The sequence below is a fragment of the Gorilla gorilla genome, chromosome 11 (assembly GCF_029281585.2).
Source record: "Gorilla gorilla gorilla isolate KB3781 chromosome 11, NHGRI_mGorGor1-v2.1_pri, whole genome shotgun sequence".
NCBI lineage: Eukaryota > Metazoa > Chordata > Mammalia > Primates > Hominidae > Gorilla > Gorilla gorilla.
In genome coordinates this window covers 40,598,131-40,622,745 of record NC_073235.2, presented here as the reverse complement: position 1 = coordinate 40,622,745, position 24,615 = coordinate 40,598,131, and the positions used below count along the sequence as shown (strand labels likewise).

At 39.6% G+C, this 24,615-nt stretch overlaps 1 long non-coding RNA gene across 1 annotated transcript in view; it reads left to right on the top strand.

Moving 5' to 3' along the window:
- Positions 1–19,174, top strand: part of LOC129532063 (uncharacterized) — a 431,493-nt gene extending 412,319 nt beyond the window's left edge. Inside the window, exons 8-9 of the long non-coding RNA XR_010129563.1 lie at positions 10,363–10,602; positions 16,598–19,174. This is a non-coding gene — a long non-coding RNA (uncharacterized lncRNA). The remainder of the gene's footprint in view (positions 1–10,362; positions 10,603–16,597) is intronic.
- The last annotated feature ends 5,441 nt before the right edge of the window (positions 19,175–24,615 follow it).

The following is a 24,615-nucleotide window of genomic DNA, read 5'->3' as shown; positions in this document are numbered from 1 at the left end:
CTTGAAATCTAGTGAGAATCTAAGTCAATATAAATCACAGGCTAAACTATGTTTTACTGGAGAGTCGTGAAGTTACTCTAACTTAAATACAGGACGCCGGAGTGGGGGGAAGATCATTGAAGGCTAAAAGCTTCCTCCAGGAGGTGGGGCTTGAGAATGAGTGGAAGAGGCTTGGAATCTGGGAGGCGTGGCTAGAAGGGGTCGGGGTCGGGGGCGGGGGCATGGCCCCTGCCGGTGATAGGCTTGCAGTTCCCAGAAGGAGGTAATGCAAGGACGCGAACCTAGGTGGGCGATGAGGGAGGTGGGAACCTTGAACGGCCCCGGGTCTGGCACACTGTGCCGCATGTTGGATGGTTCTGCAAAAGCTGTGACTTCCCCTCTACTTGTTTATTGCCTCCTGCCTTCCCCAGAACAAAGCAAAACTAAACCAACACCACCAAACAAAAAAAATCTCTTCCCACAGGATGGGCAGCAGGTGGAGATTCCATGCTCTTGCTAAAGGAACCATAAGGACAAGTGTTTATGAAAATGTGTCTGGCTAAAGAGTTATTTTCCGTAAAGGATGAGAGATTAAAAACAAATGACAGCAGGACGCAGAGCATGACTGTGTGCATATGTGTGTACTGTGTGCACCTTTGTGTGGGTGTACAGTATATACCCATGTCGTGTGCATGTGTGGTGTGCTATAGAGTGTGTGTGTGTGTGGGTGGATGGGTGAGTGTACAGTATATGCCCATGTTGTGTGTATGTGTGGTGTGCTGTAGAGTGCGGGTGTGTGTGTGTGTAAGGCACACATTTGTCTCCTTCCTCTGGCACCTGCTTGGGCATCCTCAGTTCTTGGCTTCTTCACAGCCAGGAGGTTTGGGGCACAGCCCCTGTTTCCTTTTCTGCTTCTCTGTGCACCTGGTGTCCCCTTGTGCTCTGCTGCCCACTGCAGGGACCCTTCCCCTCACTGCTGCCTGCTTTCCTTCCCAGCCAGAGGAAGGGGGCCATGTTCCTGGGGAAGGCGGGAAGGCCAGCAAGTGACTTTGATGGATCGCTTTGCACGGGAGACCCAGCTCTCCCAGATTAGAGAGGCTGCAGCTCGGCGCCCGTGCCTCCAACTGGGGGTTGTTCCGATGAGATAATTTTTCTCGTTAACCTTGATAACTCTCTGCTGATATACGGATCTGTTTGCACTAACACAGAACTTTTTTTTTTTTTTTTTGTAATATTTTTCGGTCTTCTACACCTTCCAGGCAGGAGAACTCGGAGCTTGGTGTCAGCCTCCAGGCTGTTGAGTAGCCTGGGTGCCAGCTTCTGGGTGCCCCAGCAGACCTGCAGGGTGGAGCTTAACAAGTCCCTGTGTTCAGTATCCTGGATTTTCTTGGCCATAAAGCTGTCAACAAATGTGGAATAGGTGTTGGAGTGAATGAGCAGTTTAGAGATTTAAGAAACCCATGAGGCAGAGGTGGGCTCATCTGCTCCCACTCCCCCTTCACTCCCTTTAGCCTGCAGCAAAACCCAGCTACTTGCTGTGGCTCCTTGCAATAGCTCTGATTTCAGACACCTTGGCCTCTGCCAGAACTGTCCCTGTGCTGCAAAGTGTAATGGCAATGTGCCAGAACCATTACTTGGGGCGTGTCTTTTTCAGCAAGCTTTCTCTTCCCTAATTAAAGTGAATTTCTGTATTGTGTACATACTACCCTTACGGTATTTATTATAATAAATTGTGCCTATTGGTCAAGTCTTTTTCCCTGGCAGTCTGTGAGCATTTTGAGAATACAGTCTGTCATTTTCATTTTTGTTTCCTCAGCATTAATACACGGTCTGGCAACAGTGAGAATTTGGGGAATGTTTGTTGACTTTTGAAGAGAATTAAACAAGACACAAAATTAGGAAGTGCCTTGAATGCTTCATGGAGTTTAGTTTTATGGGGGAAGTTATTAGCATAGGTTGAATTGTATCCATCTGGGGCCTAATGTTGGGCCCTTACACATAGAGCATCCTAAGTATCTCCCCAGAGGCCCTCAGAGTAGACAGGGCAAGTCAATATATTGAGGATCCTGGTCAATTACAGTGAATAATTGCAAAAATGGGCCCCAAGAATTTAATAGACTAACAGATTAAACACCTTTATGAAAACCCACTGCAATACAATTATGTTGTCTATGAGGTAAATTTTAATTTTTTAAATAATTCACAATACACCACAGGCAGTGTGATCCAGTATGAGACACAAGAGAAATGATGGCCATCTTTCGATTTTGACAGTGTACTTCTGTGAGTTTACACAAAGTGATTTAAAAATTATGTCAAAGTTCTAAGTTTAAGCTTCTTCATGAATATGATGCCTGCACAGTAGCTTTGCTTGACTTTTAGTCTCTGATTTGATCCTTCACTACACACGCATACAACAAACACCCTCTCTCCATTTTTTCCTTAGCCAGGCAGCCTTTGCTTATCAACTGACACTCCATTTTGGAAAGAGGTTATGTATTTGGGGGGAAGTAAAATTAACCTTATAATTCTTTAATGAGGCTGACAAAGACATTATGTTGGGTCATAAAGGCAGGACAAGTAGAATGTAAAGAACTCTCCAGATGCTCTCCTCTCTGAAGAACACAGGGAGGTGTTTGCTGGCAGCTGCTGCAGTGTTGGAGCCAGTGTTGATGTTTGAAAAAAGGACTCAGACTGAAGGGAGAGGAATGATGTCATCTCTTGAAGCAGGGGCCAGTTCTTAAACTTAACATTCCTTAGAACAGACTGTGGAGATGGAGTGAATTCTAAGAATTTGTGCTTCTTACAAGTTTCTGGTTGTTGTTGATGTTGCTAGTCCATTGCTCTAAGGGAAACTGCATAAGAAAAGTGTGCCAGGTTACCCCAGAATTATTAGAGATGAGAGGAACCAGTGGGTGCTATTTGAATTATAGAGAATTTAAGATGCAAAGGATCTGATAAATCATTTGATCCACACCCTCATTTTATAAACAAAGAAATAATAGAGATCTAATGAGGGGTAGTAATATCATTTTAAAAATAAGTGAGTTGATGTTACAAATATTTGGTCACAAAGTCATCTAAAACCACCCAAGTGGTTGTTTCAGCTACTAAAGATACTAAAAAGATTATAGTGATATACAAAATAAAATTGAGAAGTGAACACTTTTCTTTATCTAAAGATTCTGGTTGCTAAATTCAATGTGAGGAGAACTATGTTCAAATTGTGCTTCATCTAAATGATTTCTTCCTACTATGTGCCAGGCACTGTACAAGGTCCTGGGGAAATAGCTTAGAGTCTAGTGAAGGAGATTCACTTTTGACAGTATAGAGTTGGCCGAAGAGAAGTTTTCAGAAAAGCTCTGCCTGTAGGAACTTTTACGGAGTATCAGCCAAGTGACAGAAACTGAAATGGTTGTGAAGAAGTGGGCTTACTAGCAAATGTACCCAGTCCTTGGCAAATGTGGAGATATGTCTAAGGTCTAAGGTCAATAAAAATTATTATGCTTAAAATCGAGAAATGGGGTCTAATTAAACTAAAAAGCTTCTGCACAGCAAAAGAAACTATGATCAGAGTGAACAGACAGCCTATAAAATGGGAGAAAATTTTTGCAATCTATACGTCTGACAAAGGTCTAATATCCAGAGTCTACAAGGAGCTTAAACAAATTTACAAGAAAAAAACACACTGCCCCATTAAAAAGTAGGCCAAAGACATGAACAGGCACTCTCAGAGAAGACATTTATGTGGCCAACAACCATATGAAAAAAAGCTCAACATTACTGATTATTAGAAAAATGCAACTCAAAACCACAACGAGATACCATCTCATGCCAGTCAGAATGGCTATTATTAAAAAGTCAAAAAACAACATATGCTGGTGAGGTTGCAGAGAAAAAGGAATGCTTTTATACTGTTGGTGGGAGTGTAAATTAGTTCAACCACTGTGGAAGACAGTGTGGCAATTCCTCAAAGACTTAGAGGTAGAAATACCATTTGACCCACCAATTCCATTACTGAGTATATACCCAAAGGAATATAAATCATTCTATTATAAAGATACATGCACACATATGTTCATTGCAGCACTATTCACAATAGCAAAGATACAGAATCAACCTAAATGGCCATCAATGATAGAATAGATAAAGAAAATGTGGTACATATACACCATGGAATACTATGCAGCCATAAAAGGAACGTGTTTATATCCTTTGCAGGGAAATGGATGGAGCTGGAAGCCATTATCCTTAACAAACTAACTCAGGGACAGAAAACCAAACACCACATGTTCTCATTTGTAAGTGGTGGCTGAATGGTGGGAACACATGGACACATGGCGGGAAACAACACACACTGGGACCTGTCAGTGGGGTTGCAGGAAGGGTGAGCATCAGGAAAATTAGCCAATGCATGCTGGGCTTAATACATAGATGGTGGGATGATCTGCGCAGCAAACCACCATGGCACACGTTTACCTATGTAATAAACCTTCACAGCCTGCACATGTACCCATAAACTTAAAATAAAAGTTGAAGAAAAAAAATTATTATGCTGTTATCTCATATATTTTGAGGAAGCCTGGAAAAATCCAGCCAGAGCAAGTGCTTCTTGATTTCCGCTCCCATTACAGGGCTTTCACTCTCTCTTGGCCTCAGTTTCTTGTGTAGCAAATGGTGTGAGGATTTAATAGAATGAGATGAGGAGAGTAAAGAGGCCTCACTCAGGGCCTGGCATGTGGAAGACGAGCAATAAAATTGTAGTTTATGCTATAACTTTAGAATGTTTAGAATTCCAGATATGCTGCTTTGCCTGTGTGCTATGAAGTGAATAATATTATTATTCTTCCTTTGTTAAGAAAAAAAGGTTCAAAAAGGTGAAGAAACATGCTTACACAGTTAGTAGCTGTAGATCATGAATTCAAAGCTAAAGCTGCCTAAAACCAAGTTTCTTTCTCTCTCTCTCTCTCTTTTTTTTTTTTTTTTTTTTTGAGGCAGGGCTCATAGTCACTCAAGCCAGACTGCAGTCATGTGATTGTGGCTCACTGCAACCTCTAATTCCTGGGCTCAAGTGATCCTCTCATCTTAGACTGCAGAGTAGTTGGAGTAGTGGTACTATAGGCATGCATCAACACTCTTGGTTATTTTATTTTTTGTAGAGTTGGGTCTCTCTATGTTGCTTAGGCTGGTCTCAAACTCCTGTTTCGAATGATCCCCTTGCCTCAGCCTCCTCAAGTGATCTTCCTGCCTCAGCCTCCCACATTGTTGAGATTACAGGTGTGAGCCATCTTGCCTGTCCTATTTTCTTAATTATTCTTTCTTAATGATACTGTAGCCTATGGGATATAAAAGTTCTGAAAAGAGTTGCTTGTTATCTGATCCAAAGAATTAGTTGATCTATAGTACTTTTTGTTTTGAGGGGGTTGTGTGTAATCACTTCAGCTTTCTTCACATTATTTCCATAAGTTAAGAGTTAAAAACTGTATTTGTGGCAAGTTGCTATAGTCCTCATCATACCTTTTATCTTATACCTAATCTGCTTCACTTATTTGTGTCACCTGCCACTTCTCTTTGGCATCTGAACTTATGGTCCTGGAATATTCCTTTTCTATTTCTTCTTGCCAAAGAACCCTGATGTATCCACATAAAGATTTATACATATAAGCTCATAACAGATTTACTTAAATAATAAAACAAAACAAAAAATAGAAACAAGTCATACATCTATCAATGAGTGAATGCATAAAAAATTGTAGTAAGTCCATAAGATGAAATTTAATAGAATAAAAAGAAAAGAAAGGCAAGAACATGGATGGATATTAAAAACATAGATAATGACTGAAAGAAGCCTGAAATAAAAGGACACAGTGCATGATTTAATTTGTATGATATTCTAGACCTATAGTTCTGCATTGAAACTAATCCATAGCAACAGAAAGCATATCAATGGTTGCTTCAGGTCAGGAGGGGAAGTGGATGGGGGATTGACTTCAAGAGACACAAGGAGCTTCTGAAGAGTAATGAAAATTTTCTGTATCTTGATTGTGGTGGTGGTGATAATTACATAATTGTATACATTTGTCAAAATGCATTGAACCATATACTTAAAATAGATGGGTGCATTTAATTACACGTAAATTATACATCAATAAAATTGATTATTTAAATTAGCTCTTGAAGGGCCAAAGAGCTTTGCAAAAGAAACAGTGCATGTGTCTGCAGAGTATTGGACTTCCAGCTAGGTGACCTTAAGGTTTCTCTTAATCTCATCACAAATTAGAGCTAAAACTGCACAACCCAAATAAAACCAACTGCCTTGTGGACAGTTCAGCAATATTTAGGTAGAATCATTTTATATTTGCTAGAGATGCTCCTGCAACAAATAGTGATGGAGGCAAAATTTCAGAAGGTTTGTCATGTGTGAGATATCACTCTTCTTTAATTGTGGGGGATGGCACTGCCCTTACTTATAAAAGATACTTTCTGTGTGGTTTTATTTTTTTAAACTGAAATACAACCTGTCTACAGTATACATATCATTAGTGTATAGCTTGATGCATTTTCATAAACTGATTACACTCATGTAATTTTCACCCAGATCGAAAATAGAGCAACCTCAGCATTCCAGACACCCTCTCGTGCTACTTTGCACCCCATTATTCACCTCAAAAGGGTAATCTCTCTTCTAAAAGTTGGCACCATAATTTGATACTTTTAAGACATTATGTAAATGGAATTGTATAGTATGTACTCTTTTGTGTCTGGTTTCTTTGATCAACATTCTATTTATGAGACTCATTCATACTTTTGCCAGTTGTGAAATTAATTGTTCTCATTACTGTGTAATATTCCATTGTGTGAATATACTATAATTTATCAATTCCTAAAGTTGCTTTTTGACTAATGAAACCTTCTTTAAAATATTTGTAGCTTGACATAAAAAGCACAATTCATGAAAGGAAAAATTGATAATTATTTTTTATAAATTATAAATTATAATTGATAAATTATTGAACATCTCCAAAATTAACTTTTGCTCTGTGAAAACTCATATGAAGAGACAAAAAAGACAAGCTACAGACTAAGGAAAACCATTGCAAAATCCATTATGACAAAGGACTAGTTTTTAGGCTATATAAAAAACCATGAAAACTCAACAGTAAAAACCAAATAATTCAATTAAAAAATGAGTAAGAAACATGAAGAGATTTCACTGAAGGAGCTATACAAATGGCAAATAACTACACAAAAAAGGTTCAACATTATTAGTCATTAGGGAAATGCAAATTAAAACCACAATGAAATATTATTATCCACTTACCAGAATGGCTAAAATAATAAATAGTGATGATACCACATGCTGACAAGGATGCAGAGAAACTAGATTGTTCATATATTGCTGGTATAGATGTGAAATGGCACAGCCATTCTGGAAAAGAGGCAGTTTCTTATAAAACTAAGTATGCAATTACTGTATGTAACATCGTTTGCATTCCTGGGTATTTATTCCAGACAAATGAGAACATTTGTTCACACAAAAACCTGTACACAAATGTTCACAGGAATTTTATTTGTATTAGCCAAAATCTGGAGTCTGCCCAGATGTTTTTCAATGGGTTAATGGTTAAACAAACTGTGGCATAACCATACTGTGGAACACTAGTCAGGAAAAAAAAAAAAGGAAAAAAACCCACTGAACCACGGATATAAACAACTTGGATGAATCTCACAAAAATTATATAGAGTGGAAAAAGGGTACTCAAGGAAAGCCACACCTTCTTATTTCCCCTTCCCCATCTGTAAACCCCAGCAACAACTGTCTGTTCTCCATTTCTGTAACTTTGTCATTTCAAAAATGTTATATGAATAGAATGTGAATGGAATTGTACAGTGTGTAACCTTTTGGGATTGTCTTTTTCCAATCTGTATACACATACTGCATATGTGATAAAACTGTATAGAAGTAAATACGCATGCACAAAAGTGTGTACAAGTAAAACTAGAGAACTCTGAGACTGGTGAGTTATATCAGTGTCAATATTCTGATTGTGGATTTTGCTATTACAAAATGTAAGGGTAAGACTGGGTAAATGGTACATGAGCTCTCTCTGTATTATTCCTTATGACTTCATGTAAAGCTACAATTATCTCAATATAACTCAATAAGAACTTGTATTTATTAGGTTTAGCGATCATTTCTAACTTAGAAATAAATTACTATAATGCGATTGTATTATTCCTAAAAAGCTGAGATCAGCTTCTTTCATGATTGTTTTTGATCAATAGTAATTATTATTGATAAGAAATAATAATAATGGTTACTAAAGACTTGGAGTGGGATCATTTTGAAGCATGAAATTCTTGAAATAATCTAGGATTTATCAAAGTGGCGAGCTTTGGCCAGCAAACGGCACTTGGGAAAGAAAGGTACCAGGTAATGGAATATGGTAAAACTATGTTCACTTTGCAAACATGCTGAGGGCCTGATGACAGCAGGCTTTCTCATCCGCCAAGGGATAAGTGTGTCAAGGGCTGAGCCTGAAGAATTCTAGTCTCATACTCCAGATTTGTTTCACAGAGGCTTTACGAGAGAGCAAGATGAGAAACATATAGAGCTCATATTATGGTGGAAAACATAATTAAAGAAATAACCCCTCAAAGAGACTTTAACATTCCCTTGGATTCTGAGAATTTTATCAGGAACTTGAGCCCATGGTGGCAAAGGACTGGTTGCAGAAGTGACAGAAAAACGTGAACGAATGGATTGCTTCTGAAAAGGCAGTTCGTACAAAAGGACAGTCATGGGGGAAAAAAATTCAAACTGTTTTTCCTCTGTTCTCACACCACAACAATAATCAACACAGAAGACTTCTGTGACCAAATGTGTGGGGGGGTTCTCCCCACCAACAAGCAAGCAATCAACCTGCAGCAGACGCCAGCTGGGTTTTCTTAATTAATTTCCAACACTATCTACCTGGGGCTAGCATCAGATCCCACAAGGTGGGTGCTCAGTCCCCAAGACTACTTCTCACTTCCAATGACAATCCCAAGCCCCAGGTTATTTTTCCTGTGCTTCTGACTGACCAGCTATAAATTCACAACTGTCTCCTTGGTTATGATTACATTTGCTGGAGTAGCTCACAAACCTCAGGGAAACACTTACTCTCATTTATTAGTTTATTACAAAAGATATTTTAAAGGATATAAATAAGTAGCCACATGAGGAGATACATATGGCAAAGTCTGGAAGTGTCCCAAGCACAGGAGCTTCTGTCCCTGTGTAGTTGGGGTGTGCCATCCTCCCAGCACATGTTTGAGTTCTTGCTCACCTTCCTGTAAGCCTCCATATGTTCAGCTATTCAGGAGCTCTCTGAAACTAGTCCTTTTGAGTATTTATGGAAGCTTTATTACATAGGGATAATTGATTAAACTATTGGCCACTGGCGATCTACTTAACCTTCAACCCCGCTTTCCTCGCCAGTTGTTGGTAGTGGGGATTAAAGTTCCAGTCCTTTAATTCTGCTTTGGTCTTTCCTGGGATCAGCCCCATCCTGAAGCAGCTAGGAGCTGTCAATTATCAGTCAACTCATTAGCATACCAAAAGACATCACTCTGGAGTTTCTAAGGATTTCAGAAGTTGTATGCCAGGAAAGAGGATTGAACGCCAAATATATGTTTTACAATATTACAGAGAGAAAATTATATTATCCTTCATCTGAAATTAAAAAATAATTCCAATATTTCTGAATGAATTGTTGAGATTGGGTTAAGGAATCTAGTTCTCCAAACAAGCCAGACTAAGTATGGTCCAACCATAACTAAAAACAAAACAAAATCTAAAATTGGAGATTATTCCACCTGTGAGCTTTTATTTGTGATATTTGATCTGAAACTTGATATCCCATCAATACGCAAATAATGGAGGAACTTGAAGATTGGCGAATGGCAATTTAGACAGTTTGTGTATAATACCTGGAATTCACCAAAAATGCTTTATTTTATTGGTAAGTCACACAGATTCCCCAGTATGTACCTGGCATAAAGTAGGAACTAAATAAATCTTTGCAAGAAGAAAGGGCACACAAAAAGAAGAAAGGAAGGAAGGAAAGGAGGAAGGAGGGGAGAAAAGACCATATTTTAAGCTTTGGCTGAATTTATACACCTAAAGACAAAAAATAAAATGCGTTTGATTAAACTATTCAGTAAGTAAAAGACATCGACATTTCATCACTTACTTCATACCTTCTAACCCTCTCCCCAGTAAACCATTGATTAGTGAGTTAAAATACACGTTTAGAATAATTTCAAAAGTTCATAATTATGAAAAGTATAAATTGAGATGACTGTTTAAAATGGATTTCTTTCTCTCTCTCCCTCCCTCAGAGAACTCCAGGTGAGGAAGGAAGAAACATGGTTAGACTACAGTGATGCCATTTCCTTATGTAAGCATTTGACTTCAGAAACTGAAACTGGCCATGATTATTGAGTAGGCATGGCAGTTCAGCTGAAGGATGATCAATGGACTTCAACTTAGATGCAGAGCTTGACTGACAGAAGATAATTATCATTCAAGCTAATGGGGAACTTGAATTGGACTCAATGGTGTTAGAAAGTGAAGAAAGGGTAAGTCTTCCTAAATAAGAAAAAAATAATAATCTCTTCGGTGAGTTCATCCTTTTAGCCTGAGTCTCTTTGATAGTTGACAGTAAAAAGTTTGCATCTTCAAATAATCGTTTTCAGTTTAGATTATTATCAATGTTCTTTGTTGCTGTTATTTAGTATATTTTCACAGAAAGAGGCTAGAAATTGCCTTCTTTCCTCTAGGTGAGAGTAACTGAGCATTATAAAGGTTTTCTGCCAAAAGCATGGAGCCTCAGATAAGTAATCTCATCCTTCACCTATGATAAATAAGCTATTAAAAATCAAGAAAAAAAGAAACAGAATGTGTGAAATGCACAGACAATGTTGTAGAAACCTCATTTGTGAGACCATGAGTCTTCCCCATTGTTTCGCCACAATGCTGAATCTTCTCTATTTATATTTTTGTTTGGGGATTTTTTTCTTTCCCAGGCTGAAATGTTTTGTGCATGAGACTGAAAAGCTGCCAGGACTGGTCCATCTGGCTGGCCAAATGGATTGTGCTCACTGGAGCAATGCCACACGTATACCAGCAGAAAGTTTAATTTCTGGGCAGTCTAACACCCTGCCTCTTTTTCAGTGTAACAGAGACCACATTTCTGTTTTCCAGAAACTTCTCCAATTGACCTGAATGTTGTCACCTCGTCTTGCCTCCCATAATCTTGATCCCAGTCTCTGGAGAGTTCAAGAGTGCAAATTCTTCTTTCTATCAAGTCCAAAGCAGTGAAATGAGTTTGATGAAAAGGGTTATGGCAAATGAAAAATCACTAAGTTACATTTGATTACATTTGTCTGACCTTGAACAATCTTAGGAGCCAGAGTAGTCATTTCAGTTAAGTAATTTAGTTTAAATTACTTAATTAAGAAATAAAATTTCGTGGAATTCCCTAGATTAATTTGCACTTATACTTACGAGCATCAACATTTATAATCAATTTAAAGAGGAAATAGGCCTAGAGTATTTTATAGTTTGCAGTGAAATCTAATTGGATTCATTTGGGCTGAAATAGGAAATACAGAGAGATCTGATATATTTTTAATTTCCCAAATCTTAAGAACAATAATGGCCATTTAATCTTAGTGAGACACCGAGTTTTAGACCTGGAACTGTGGAAATTGTGGATTTTGGAGATAAGTGGCTGATTCCCCCCATGTTCTTACCTTTCAGGGAAGGTATTCACCAGTCTAGATTGCAGCAGGAACCCACAGGCTGTGTTGGCTTCTGCATCAGCAGAGCAGGGAGGGTGCCTGGATCTGCCAGGGCCTGCTCTTCTCAGCCTCTGCAAATGTTCTCTATCCAAATCTTTCCTTCCCCTCTTTCTCCAGAAAATTTAAATGAGAATGTCAAGATTAGATATGAGTGTTTAAGAAGATTCTGTCTGATGTTCAGGACAGTGATTTGAGAGGGAACAGACTGAGACACAGCGGGGCATTTTTGAGGCCACGTGTCTGTCCTAGTCAGAGATCCTAAGATCCTAAAGTAAGACAGCAGTAGTAAAAATGGAGAAGAGATATTCTAGAGGTCATATCAAAAAGCTTGGTGATCTATTGGGACAAGTTGGGGAAAAAAAGGATGAGGGAGAAAGAAAAAGCAAGGATGGCTAGCAAGTTTCTGTCTTGGGTGACAGCTAGTCCCCCATGCATCTGTATATTCAAGCTTGTCTGGAGCTGGGCAGGATTATTGCCTGTAGTACCATCCTTTTATTTTCCAGTGTGTTTCAGTTTGGCGGTCAAATTTATGTGGTCACTTTAGTAAAAGAATGAATGGCAATCACATTGGGAACTTCAGGGAAGAGACGAGCTGAAAGGAGGTTTTAGACCTATTATATCTGAAATGCCTATGGTACAATTGTATTTATTTTCTCACTTCCTTTAAACCGTTGTTCAAACATTCCGTTTTCATTGAGCTTCCCCTGACTATCTAATCCTTCAACTTCCCCCTTGACCCATCTTTAGTCCTCCTTTTTTTGCTCTACTTTTTCTTTACTCATAGCACTTTACACCTTCTGTCATGCTGTATACTTCACTTATTCAGGATGTTTATTGACCACTGCTTGACCTCTGCTAGGATGGAAGCTCCCTATGGACAAGGATCTTGGTCTCTTCTGTTTAATGATGTATCCCAAGCACTTAAAACAGTGCCTTCTATTTAGCAAGTGATCAGTGAATAATTTTGGAAAGAATGGATGAGTGAATGAATTTACAAGTATAGATTGCATGCCTACTGTGTCCCAGGATGTTCAGCATAAAGTGAATCATATAATTTCAGGAACAAGAGAAGGTCTACACTAGAGTTATTAGTGTGTGTCTGTAACCAGGAACACAGGTTACAGCAGAACCAGGAAAGGATACTGTTGTAGAAACTGAGGGGGATTAGAAGTTTTTTTAAGAAGGGAGTTGTCAAGAGTATGAAATAAAATGCATTATTCAAGTAAAGCCTGAATAATTGTTACCAAATTTGTTAGCAAGATGGTTGTTATGGGCCGAACTGTGCCCCTTCCACCAAATTCATATGTTGAAGGCTTAATTCCCAATATGACTGTATTTGAAGACCTTTAAAGAGGTGATGAAAGTTAAATGAGATTATAAGGATGGGCCCCTGATCCAGTGGGATTGGTGTTCTCATAAGAAGAGAGAAAGACATTAGTGGTGCACTCATACAAGTGAAAGACCATGTGAGGACGCAGCAAGATGGTGGCCATCTGCTCGCCAACGAGAGCGGTCTCAAGAGAAACCAAACTTGTTATTACCTTGACCCTGGACTTCCAGCCTCAAGAACTGTGAGAAATATATTTCTATTGTTTGAGCTACCCAGTCTGTGGTATATTGTTCTGGAAGTCTTAGCATACTAATAAAATTGTCATTATCAGAACGTTGTGATTGAAATCACAACATTTTTCAACAATATCTAAAGCTGATACCATATAGCAGTAGGGTAAGGAGTCAAAGGAGGGGTGAGTATAATCCCCTCTTACGGAATGGTAATTATATGGGAGGAGAGAAATGGCCCAGGAACCAGAGCCTGTGTGGGAACCCCAGGAAAGAGCCATAAAAAGTTGTTGCCATGAAGTAAGACAAGTTGATAATTTTCACACTATAATTTTACAATATTATGCATATCGATTAGGGGATATTTATTTGTTTTGTAACCAAAGGAAATTCTTGGTAGTTTTAAATTTGAGACAAGTAGGAAACTATTATGACTATATTAACAATGAAGCTAATACTCTTTTGGCATGATTTCTGGGTCACTGAAACAGCCTAGACCTATGGAGCTAAAAGTTGTCTTAGGTGGTGTTTTTTAAAAAAAAACCAAAAAACTAATAGTATTTAAGGCTACTACCCACCTTAATTCTTTCACACTGCTGAGTTTAAAGACTGCCATATGAATATAAAAGCATAGCCCAATTAAGGATATAGTCTCTTACTTAGAAATTGATATGTTAGACAATGCTATAGTATCACTGGAAATGGAAAGAGAGAAAATTAAATTTACCAAAATTTCTCTTAGAATGAGTATTATTTGTAGTTAAAAGGAATAATGTTATAGTCTGCTTCTGGGTTAGGATGGGGAGGCCATGGAGAATATAGCTGAGTAACAGCAGATGATCACTAGACCGACTTCTTTAGAAGGTGGAAGTTAAATGCAAGGATTTATTTAAATTAGTAAATATCCAAACTAGACTACTGTTTTCAGCATTCTTTTTTTCTTCTTTTCTTCCCTCAAATGTCTTCATTTCTTCTCTAGATAAACAAGGAGCAAATACTTTTAAAATATGGGTTTAATGGTGTTCCAGGTATGAGCATCCCTGGACTGGCCACATTATTATCTCTATCACCACCTCAAATCTTACCTTCCTGAAGGGTATTGACTGCTCCTGAAGGGTCCTTTAACCCCATCCAAGATTTGGCCTTCTATACTAATTGTGATGGACAGATTCTAAGGTGGACTCCACCCTCATACCCCCTGCCTCCTGTCATGAGTGGGACCTGGGACTTGCTTCTAACCAATAGAATATGGAATATTAATGGATATTACTCCATGATTAATTACTATCAGAGTTGCTCTAGAGATGCACCTTGCTAACTCAAAGTTAGCACCTTTTTTGGAAATATCCATAAGGTGAGGAACTGAAGGCAGCCTAAGACATCAGTTTGTTACCGTAGTTACTAAAATCAGTAGGAGAAAGAATGAAAATTCCAGTGTTTGAGCTAGACAAATTCATGTCTTTTGAAGGCAATTTTAGGACAGATTGATAACCTTAAAAAAAGAAAGTGAAAAATGCCAGTGGATAAACTCAAAACAGAATACACATATACACACTGATTAATCCCATTTCAATTCTATTATCCTTTACCTATTATAAGGGATCAAGAGAGTCCCTGTACATGCACAGTTTTTAAAATGATGCCATTTTGGGTACAGCTGTATTTGTTTCCTTTGTAGGAAGTTAATTTTTCTAACAGCAGTCAAGAAAATCTTCACAAAATTACTCTCATTTTTTAAAGCTTTTTTGAAACTTTTACAACATTAGGGCGGAGTGTGAAACCCTGCCTTTTTTCTGAGTAAGAGATGAAATTGTCTAATACAAATCAAGTATGGGTGTGGAAAAGAGAACTTTCAGAAAACTCCCCAAATGCAAAAAATACATGATTCCTTTACCCTGTATTTGCTAAATAATGCCCTCTAAGAGCATTATCTTTACTTCAAGTACCTCTTTCTAGGAAAATACAGAGTTGAATGTAGTTTACAGCCAAGGAAGATTGGAGACACTGACTTAAAAGTATGTCTGCAGCAATGATTACATAGTTAATAATAATAACTTATGTTTGTATATTGTTTTACAAGGGTGTTGATGATTTTACGTAATTTAAGGCAGAGATTACATTTGACATTTGGAGAAAGGGAGAGAGAGAAGGAGATAGAGTGAGTAAGCAAGGGAAAGAGAGAAAGCCAAGACAAGAGTGGAGGTTTCATACTTTCTACTTTAAGGCCTTACCATCATTCCACCTCATTTTATTAGCATCTGTGCATATGTGGACACCGGACTTTTATCCATCTATCACTCATTCAGGGACACCAAAGAGAGGGAGGAGATTCATCAACTTGTCCAGAAAATCCTGATTCTTTACATCACTCCTCCTTCCCAAAGTGTAAGCACTAAGTTCTGAATCTTTGAGCACTAGAATTGATTCTTTCAGAAAGAAATTGGGGCCCAAAGAGGTTGCATACCTTGTCCAATAAGAATACGAGCTGGCATATAAAAGAAGGTGCCCACCATTTATTGAGGTCTTACTTTGTCTTGGCCATTTCATGTACATCACTGTTAATGCTTTCAGGAAGCCTTATATATAAGAGGAAAGTGAGACTCAAACTTTAAGGTACTTGCTTATTAACACAATTAATAAATAACATATGGGGGATTTAAATCAATGTCTGTTTAATTCAATAGCCCATGCCCCTTTCATTAACTAGGCACTACTTAAGAATCCAGATCTCTTTATTCCCAGCTATGGCTTCTACTTTGGCAATGAGTCTGACCCAAGTTCTAAGTCCAAGTCAGTCTTATGAGGATTTACCCAGAGATTGTTTTTCTCATACAAATAGCTAGAAGTTGAGCTTGTGAGAAGGTAGAAGGGTAGCTATTGGGAAAGGGTCCTTATGTGTATGGTGTATGTGTGTTGCACTCAGGCAGGAGTACACATGGCTCTGCTATAAGAGGTGCAGCAAACGGTGCATGTTCTCTCTAATATTTATGCACAGAGCTATGTTTTTATTTTTATTTTTTGCCATTTATTTGAAGTATAGCTTTTCATTGCCTCCACATGAAGGTTTTTATCAACATGTATCTTCAGATACCTGTTTGAAAGTCCATGGTGACTCAGCCAGTGTAAGCCATTTCAATTCTGGTTAGATCATCATTCCTAAGACCATCAGTTTGATGTCATGGACCCTAAGTCTCCTTGCTGTTTCCTTTAGGAAAGGCAGTGGAAATTTACAGGCACTGAAGGACCCTGTCAAAGGCACCAGGCCTTGGATGGAGCCCTGAATGCAATGTGTCACAGTGAGTATTTACACACCAAATGGAAGGCTTTTCAAGAACAGAAGGTGCAGACAGACACAATAGTCTCTTAGTCATGCTTTAATGAGCCAGGGCTCTTGGCTGAATGGATGCTCAGTAACAGGACGTCTGTGCAATGAGAAAACAAGCAGAGGATGCTTGGGATTTGCTTGGGCAGGTGTCTCCAAAGGGAGGGAAACATGACTCATGACACTTGTGCCTTGAGCTAAGTTGACACCACTGCCATCACCCTTGGAATGCAATTTGTGGGCAGAGATCTGGGCTGTTTATAAAAATGACGTGAACAGCAGCTTCAGCCTCAGGAGGCTCCATAGGAATGATAAAGAAGAGGATTACAGAAGCTAAAGCTTTTGTTTAAAGAGAGATTACAAAGCATTTATTTCGGATCAAGTCAGCCTGAAGCTTAACAGCTAAAACTTGCCCTTTTTTCTGCTCTGTGATGAGTTTTGCTCTTAAAATGAGTGCTCAAATGGGAAGATGAAGATGAGGCTTTATTTGGAATGACCTCAAATGAGGCCATTGGTTTTTCACTCTTTTGTTAATATGAATTCAGGAAACACGAAGATTAGTAAAGATTCTAATCAATTGCCCAACATTAGTTTTTCTAGTAGCAAGGGCAAATGTGCTTTTTAAGCACGTGAAGGTGAAAAGAAAATCAGACAGCAAGAAAGGGGATGCAACAAGGTTAATGCCTCAGAGCTTTTCATAAATTGTGGTTTCTGTGTTGGAAATTGTTCAAAGTAAAGACTGCCCATGTTGGGAAGGTAAAAAAAAAAAAAAGTTTAAAAACACTCAATCTCTACCCCTTCTGAGGCTGAATTGCATTGACTGCATGGCTGATCCAGTGACTGCAAAAACCTACACATTCAGGAGATGACTTTTACAAAATGAATTGACAGTGTGGCTGGCAAGATGGCAGAATAGGAACAGCTCCAGTCTGCAGCTCCCGGAGAGATCAATGCAGAAGGCAGGTGACTTATGCGTTTCCAACTGAAGTACCTGGCTCATCTCATTGGGACTGGTTAGACAGTGCGTGCAGCCCATGGAGGGGAAACCAAAGCACGGTTGGGCGTTGCTTCACCCAGGAAGTGCAAGGGGTTGGGAACTCCCTCCCCTAGCCAAGGGAAGCCCTGAGGGACTTCCGTGAGGAAGTGCCGTGAGGAACAGCGCACTCCGGCCCAGATATTACACTTTTCCCGTGGTCTTCACAATCCACAGACCAGGAGATTCCCTTGGGTGCCTACACCACCAGGGCCCTGGGTTTCAAGCACAAAACTGGGTGGCCATTTGGGCAGACACCCAGCTAACTGCAGGACTTTTTTCTCATACCCTAGTGGTACCTGGAATGCTAAAATCCACTGGTTGGAATTCTCACTGCCAGCACACAGTCTGAAGTCTATCTGGGACAGTCGAGCTTGCTGTGGGGAGGGGCATCCGCCATTACTGAGGCTTGAGTAGGCAGCTTTCCCCTCACAGCCTAAACAAAGCCACCAGGAAGTTTGGACTGGGTGGAGCCCACCTCAGCACCACAAAGTTGCTGTAGCCAGACTGCGTCTCTAGATTCCTCCTCTCTGGGCAGGGCATCTCTGAAAGAAAGGCAGCAGCCCCAGTCAGGAGCTTACAGACAAAACTCCCATCTCCCTGGGATAGAGCAACAGGGGGAAGAGGTGGCTGTGGGCGCAGCTTCAGCAGACTTAAACGTTCCTGCCTACCAGTTCTGAAGAGAGCAGCGGATCTCCCAGCACAGCACTCAAGCTCTGCTAAGGGACAGACTGCCTCCTCAAGTGGGTCCCTGACCCCTATGCCTCCTGACTGGGAGACACCTCCCAGCAGAGGTCAAAAGATACCTCATACAGGAGAGGTCTGGCTGGCATCTGGCAGCTTCCCCTCTGTGACGAAGCTTCCAGAGGAAGGAACAGGCAGCAATCTTTGCTGTTCTGCAGCCTCTGCTGGTAACATGCAGACAAACAGGGTCTGGAGTTGACCTCCAGAAAACTTCAGCAGACCTGCAGCAGAGGGGCCTGTCAGTAGGGAAACTAACAAACAGAAAGGAATAGCGCCAACATCAACAAAAAAGATGTCCACACCAAAACCCTATTTGAAGGTCACCAACATCAAAGACCAAAGGTAGATAAATCCACGAAGGTGAGGAAAAAAAAATCAGCATCAAAAGGCTGAAAATTCCAAAAACCAGAACACCTATTCTCCAAAGGATCACAACTCCTCGCCAGCAAGGGAACACAACTGGACGGCAAATGAGTTTGATGAATTGACAGAAGTAGGCTTCAGAAGATGGATAATAACAAACTACTCCCAGCTAAAGGAGCATGTTCTATCTAACCCAATGCAGGGAAGCTAAGAACCTTGAAAAAAGGTTAGAGGAATTGCTAACTAGAATAACCAGTTTAGAGAAGAACATAGATAACCTGATGGAGCTAAAAAACACAGCACGAAAACTTCGTGAAGCATACACAAGTGTCAATAGTCGAATCAATCAAGTCGAAGAAAGGATATCAAAGATTGAAGATCAACTTAATGAAATAAAGCATGAAGACAAGAGAAAAAAGAACAAAAAGGAATGAACAAAGCCTCCAAGAAATATGGGACTATGTGAAAAGACCAAAACTACGTTTGATTGGTGTATCTAAAAGTGACAGGGAGAATGGAACCAAGTTGGAAAACATTCTCCAGGATATTATCCAGGGGAACTTCCCCAACCTAGCAAGACAGGTCAACATTCAAATTCTGGAAATACAGAGAACACCACAAAGATACTCCTTGAGAAGAGCAACCCCAAGACACATAATCATCAGATTCACCAAGGTTGAAATGAAGGAAAAAATGTTAAGAGCAGCCAGAAAGAAATGTCAGGTTACCTACAAAGGGAAGCCCATCAGACTAACAGAGGATCTCTCAGCAGAAACCCTACAAGCCAGAAAATAGTGGGGGCCAATATTCAACATTCTTAAAGAAAAGAATTTTCAACCCAGAATTCCATATCCAGCCAAACTAAGCTTCATAATCTAAGGAGAAATAAAATCCTTTACAGACAAGTAAATGCTGAGGGATTTTGTCACCACCAGGCCTGCCTTACAAGAGCTCCTGAAGGAAGCACTAAATATGGAAAGGAAAAACTGGTACCAGCCATAACAAAAACATACCAAATTATAAAGACCATTGACACTATGAAGAAACTGCATCAACTAACAGGCAAAATAACCAGCTAGCATCACAATGACAGGACCAAATTCACACGTAACAATATTAACCTTAAATGTAAACAGGCTAAATGTTCCAATTAAAAGACACAGACTGGCAAATTGGACAAAGAGTCAAGACGCATCTGTGTCCTGTATTCAGGAGACCCGTCTCATGTGGAAAGACACACATAGGCTCAAAATAAAGGGATGAAGGACTATTTATCAAGCAAATGGAAAGCAAAAAAAAAAAAAAAAAAAAAAAAGAACAGGGGTTGCAATCCTTGTCTCTGATAAAACAGACTTTAAACCAACAAAGATCAAAAAAGACAAAGAAGGGCATTACATAATGGTAAAGGGATTAACACAACAGGAAGAGCTAACTATCCTAAATATATATGCACCCAATACAGGAGCACCCAGATTCATAAAGCAAGTTCTTAGAGACCTATAAAGAGAGACTTAGACTCCCACACAATAATAGTGGGAGACTTTAACACCCCACTGGTCATAGGGAGGGCAACATCACACACCGGGGCCCGTAGGGGGTAGGGGAATAGGGAAGGGATAGCATTACGAGAAATACCTAATGTACATGATGGGTTGATAGGTGCAGCAAACCACCATGGCACATGTATACCTATGTAACAAACCTGCACATTCTGCACATGTATCCCAGAACTTAAAGTATAATTAAAAAAAAAATAAATTGACCAAAACCCAGACAATTTGTGAACTACTTGTAGACTTGGTCTCTGCTCAGATAGGGATGATTTGTGATCTTTTCTATATCAGGGAGATTTTTTGCTTCATTGAATCTTTCCCTTTCTTTGGGAATTAAAATCTGAAGAAAAATGATACCATTTCAAAGGTACTATATACAAAGTTGGATGTACGGTTGATCGTTCATTTATTCAACAGAGAGACATGGAACACGTACTAGATGCTAGGTTCTATTCAGAGCACTAGAAATCCAGGGACAAACAAGACAACTCCTTATATTTAAGTTATTGTAGGGAAGACAAAAACCGAATAGTTAGGCAAAGAAGGATATGCAAAAATATACTTTCAGGCTGGGTATGGTGGCTTACACCTATAATCCCAGGACTTCGTGAGGCCAAGACGGGCAGATCACTTGAGGTCAGAGGTTCAAGGCCAGCTTGGCCAACATGGCAAAACTCCATCTCTAATAAAAATACAAAAATTAGCTGGGTGTGATGGCACACACCTGTAATCCTAGCTACTTAGGAGGCTGAGGGGTGAGAATGGCTTGAACACAGGAGGTGGAGGTTGCAGTGAGCCGAGACTGCACCACTGCACTCAAGCTTGGGCAACAGAGTGAAACTCTGTGTCAAAAAACCCCCCAAAATATACTTGCATATCATGATGTTACCAAGAAATTAAAGGAGGTGCAATGTAGGAAGTGGTAAGACTGCTTTAGATGTCAGGAGAGGCTTTCCTGAGGTGATATTTGAGAAGAGACCTGAAGATATGAAAGAGCAAGCTGTATAAAGTTCTGACAAAGAAGTGTTCAAAAGGAAGGGGATGGCAGGTGTAAGGGCCTGGGAGCAGAAAATGAGCTCATGGTATTGTAAAAACTTTAAGGAACTAGTGTGGTTGAAGTGGAGGGAGTGAGGAGGAGCAAAGCAGGAGTTAGGTTGGAGAGCCACAGAGACCAAGGGAGTCCACAGCAAAGAGCTGGGCTGTCCTCCCCCATGCGATGGGAAACTGTGGTAGAGTGTTGCAGGGGAAGGGACAGAATCTGAGGTGTAGTTTGAAGGAGCTCTCTGGTGACTGTGTGGAGAATAAACTATTGAGTGGCAAGAGTAGAAGCAACACAGCCAGTTTTGAGATAATATCTAAAGTCTGTGAAGGAGATGGTTATCTCAGAGAAGTGTGATATTTGAAAAAGTGAACAAAAGTAACGGGACTTGGATATATTTTGAGAGTAAACCCAGGAGGGCTTTCTAGTGACCTGGATGTGGGGCTGTTGAGGTGAGAGAAAGATTTGAGATTATGGAATGAATCATTTCAATATCCAGGCATCTAGAAGAGCAGTGTACTACCTTCCTTTAAGCACAGGCCCTGATTGAGCTTCAGGAAGTAGAATGTTGGTGGCTGAGATGAAGAAGATAGTTGAGGGAGCAGACCTTTTAGGGATTTGAGGTGGAAAAAAATGTGGATATGAACAAGTTATGTTTTAAGCACCTGTGAACTACTGCTAGTACTACTAACAGTAAGCTAGAGATGAGTCTGGAGTCTGGAAGAGGTCTGGATGGGGAATACAAATTGGGACATTATCAACATGTAGATTCTATATGAGATCACGGAAATGGCAGATTGCTGAGGGAGGCAGAGAGAGAACAGGGCAAAGGACCAAGAATGGGGGCAGGACAATATTCAAAGAAGGATATAGAAAAAGAAACCAGCAAACAGAACTGAAGAGGAGCCATCTGTGCAAAAAATAAACTTCACAGAGAATAAAGTAAAGAGAGTATTCTGAGCTTTCTGAATGTTTGAGTAATACAAGGACATAGAACTGACTGATGAATTTACTGCAATAAAAGCACTGGTGACACTGATAAGAGTGATGAGTGAGGATAAAAGCCTGATTATAGAGTTAAAAGAAAATGGAAGGTGAGAAAGTGAAGAGTGAATATAGAAAATGCACTCATTTCTTTTTTTTTCTAAACATAGCAGAAAAAATTGAAGATAGCTGGAGGAGATATAGGATCAAGATTTTTTTTTTCACAATGTGTTTACATGCTTTAGTGGTCAGGATAGGCTAAATTATGCTGCAGTAACAAATTGGACCGTAAATCTCAGTGGTCTACAACAAAGGTTTATTTTTCACTTATGTTATATGTTCAAGGAGGGTTGGCTGAAGGCTATGCTCCCTAGTTTCTCGGGTTCACAGTCTGATTGAGGCTCTGTTGTTTTGTATCTTTTGTATATCTGCTCCGTATCTCAAATATGGAGACACCTCATTGCTGCAGCAGAAGAGAAACACTAGAAAAGAATGAATGGGATTTTCACTCTTAGCCTGCAGGTGATGAACATCTAATTGGTCAAAACTAGTCACATGACCTGCGTAACTGCAAAGGCCATGGGAAATGTAGGATAGCAAAGAAAATCTTTTGTGGCATCACTGCCTCTACTGCATAAGCTGATAGGGATTATCCAATAGAAAGAATAAATTTTATGTAAGAGCCAAATTCCAGAGCAGACAAGAGGGAATGGAAATCAGTACACTTTGGAGGAACAGTTTCCAGCAGCCTTATCTGAATAAGGATGTTTTACCCTACCCACTGTGTCAGGAAAGAGAGTAGGGTGTATGGATAGAAATTCATGGAGCTTGGTAGATGGAAAGATGAATGTGTCCTTTTCTGAATAATTTATTTTCTCAGGGAAATAAAACCAAGGTCATCAATTAAGAATGAAGAAAAGGGAACGATTCTTGTAGGTTTTAAGAGAAAGTATGTGTGTAAATATTGGTCTCTAACAGTGGAGAACCAAGTTTACTAGAAACATGAGAGATGACGACAGAGGCAGTATAATGTGCTACTTACTAGTCACAGAGTGTGGATCCAGAGTGTCTGCGATCCAGTCTTGGCTGGGTCACTTATGATCATGGCCTCAAGTAACATCCAGCTAAGTGCCTTAGTTTTGTGATCTGTAAAACTGAGATAATAATGGTACTTACACCATAGAGTTGCTTGGGAGTTCAAAACAGAGCCTGGCACTTTGAAGTGTCAGCTGGTATCATGAGGATAGCCTAACAATGGGACAACTTCAAGTTTACAGTCTTAAAAATGAAGTGATGCCAGTTAATAAGGCTGTGTGGTTTTCCTCTAGCCATGTCCAACTGCTTAGGAAGTTCCATTGCTCATCTTGCTAGGAAGCAGGTGTAGAGTAGGTAGAGAATTCGATGTAACCAGGGTTAGACAAGATGTGCATGAGATAGGGCATTTTGTCCAATGCTCTACTGCTAGGTTTCTCCCTCTCCCAAGTATAAAGATGTTGCATTTCTTATCTGAAATCCTCAGTATTTTTTTTTTATTTTCTGTGAGCTATTTCAGATTTTACAATGTCAAACTTTATAAGAGCCCTATAGAACATTAAGAGGTTTAGAATTCTATTTCTGATTAAATTAGTCCTCTTCTTCAAGAAAAGCACCATTTATGATTCCATAAAAGTGGCACATTTAGCAGAGACCAACCTACAAGCCTCTCCATGAGAAACTATCACCAAGAGCCACAGAAGTCAGGTAAATTATATTCAAAGCCTTCCTCTTGAAGGTGAAGGAGATGATTTCTATACCAAATAATATTACATTATTGGGATAAAGTTCACATCATATTTTCCATAGGTGACTGCTTTTTTGTCTATTTTACATCCCTGAGTATCTGAACCTTGATCTTTAGGGGGAAAAATACACCACAGTGTCCATTTCAATTTTTCTGCCAGCTTACATACTGCTTTCTTGGTTGGTAATGATCTGAAGCAAATGTCACCAAATAGAAAAGAGGAATGATTCCAATGAGACTAAATGGGCAGGCCAACTCTACCTCCTCTTTTCACACAGGAATCTGCGAGGTGGCCAACAGAGGAATCTGTTATTGTATAATGATTATAGGACAATTTTCTCCATGTTTTTCTTTGCCTTTAGAAATTTTTTACTTTGGCCTTTTCTGCCAAAAATTGCATCTAGCGTCCTT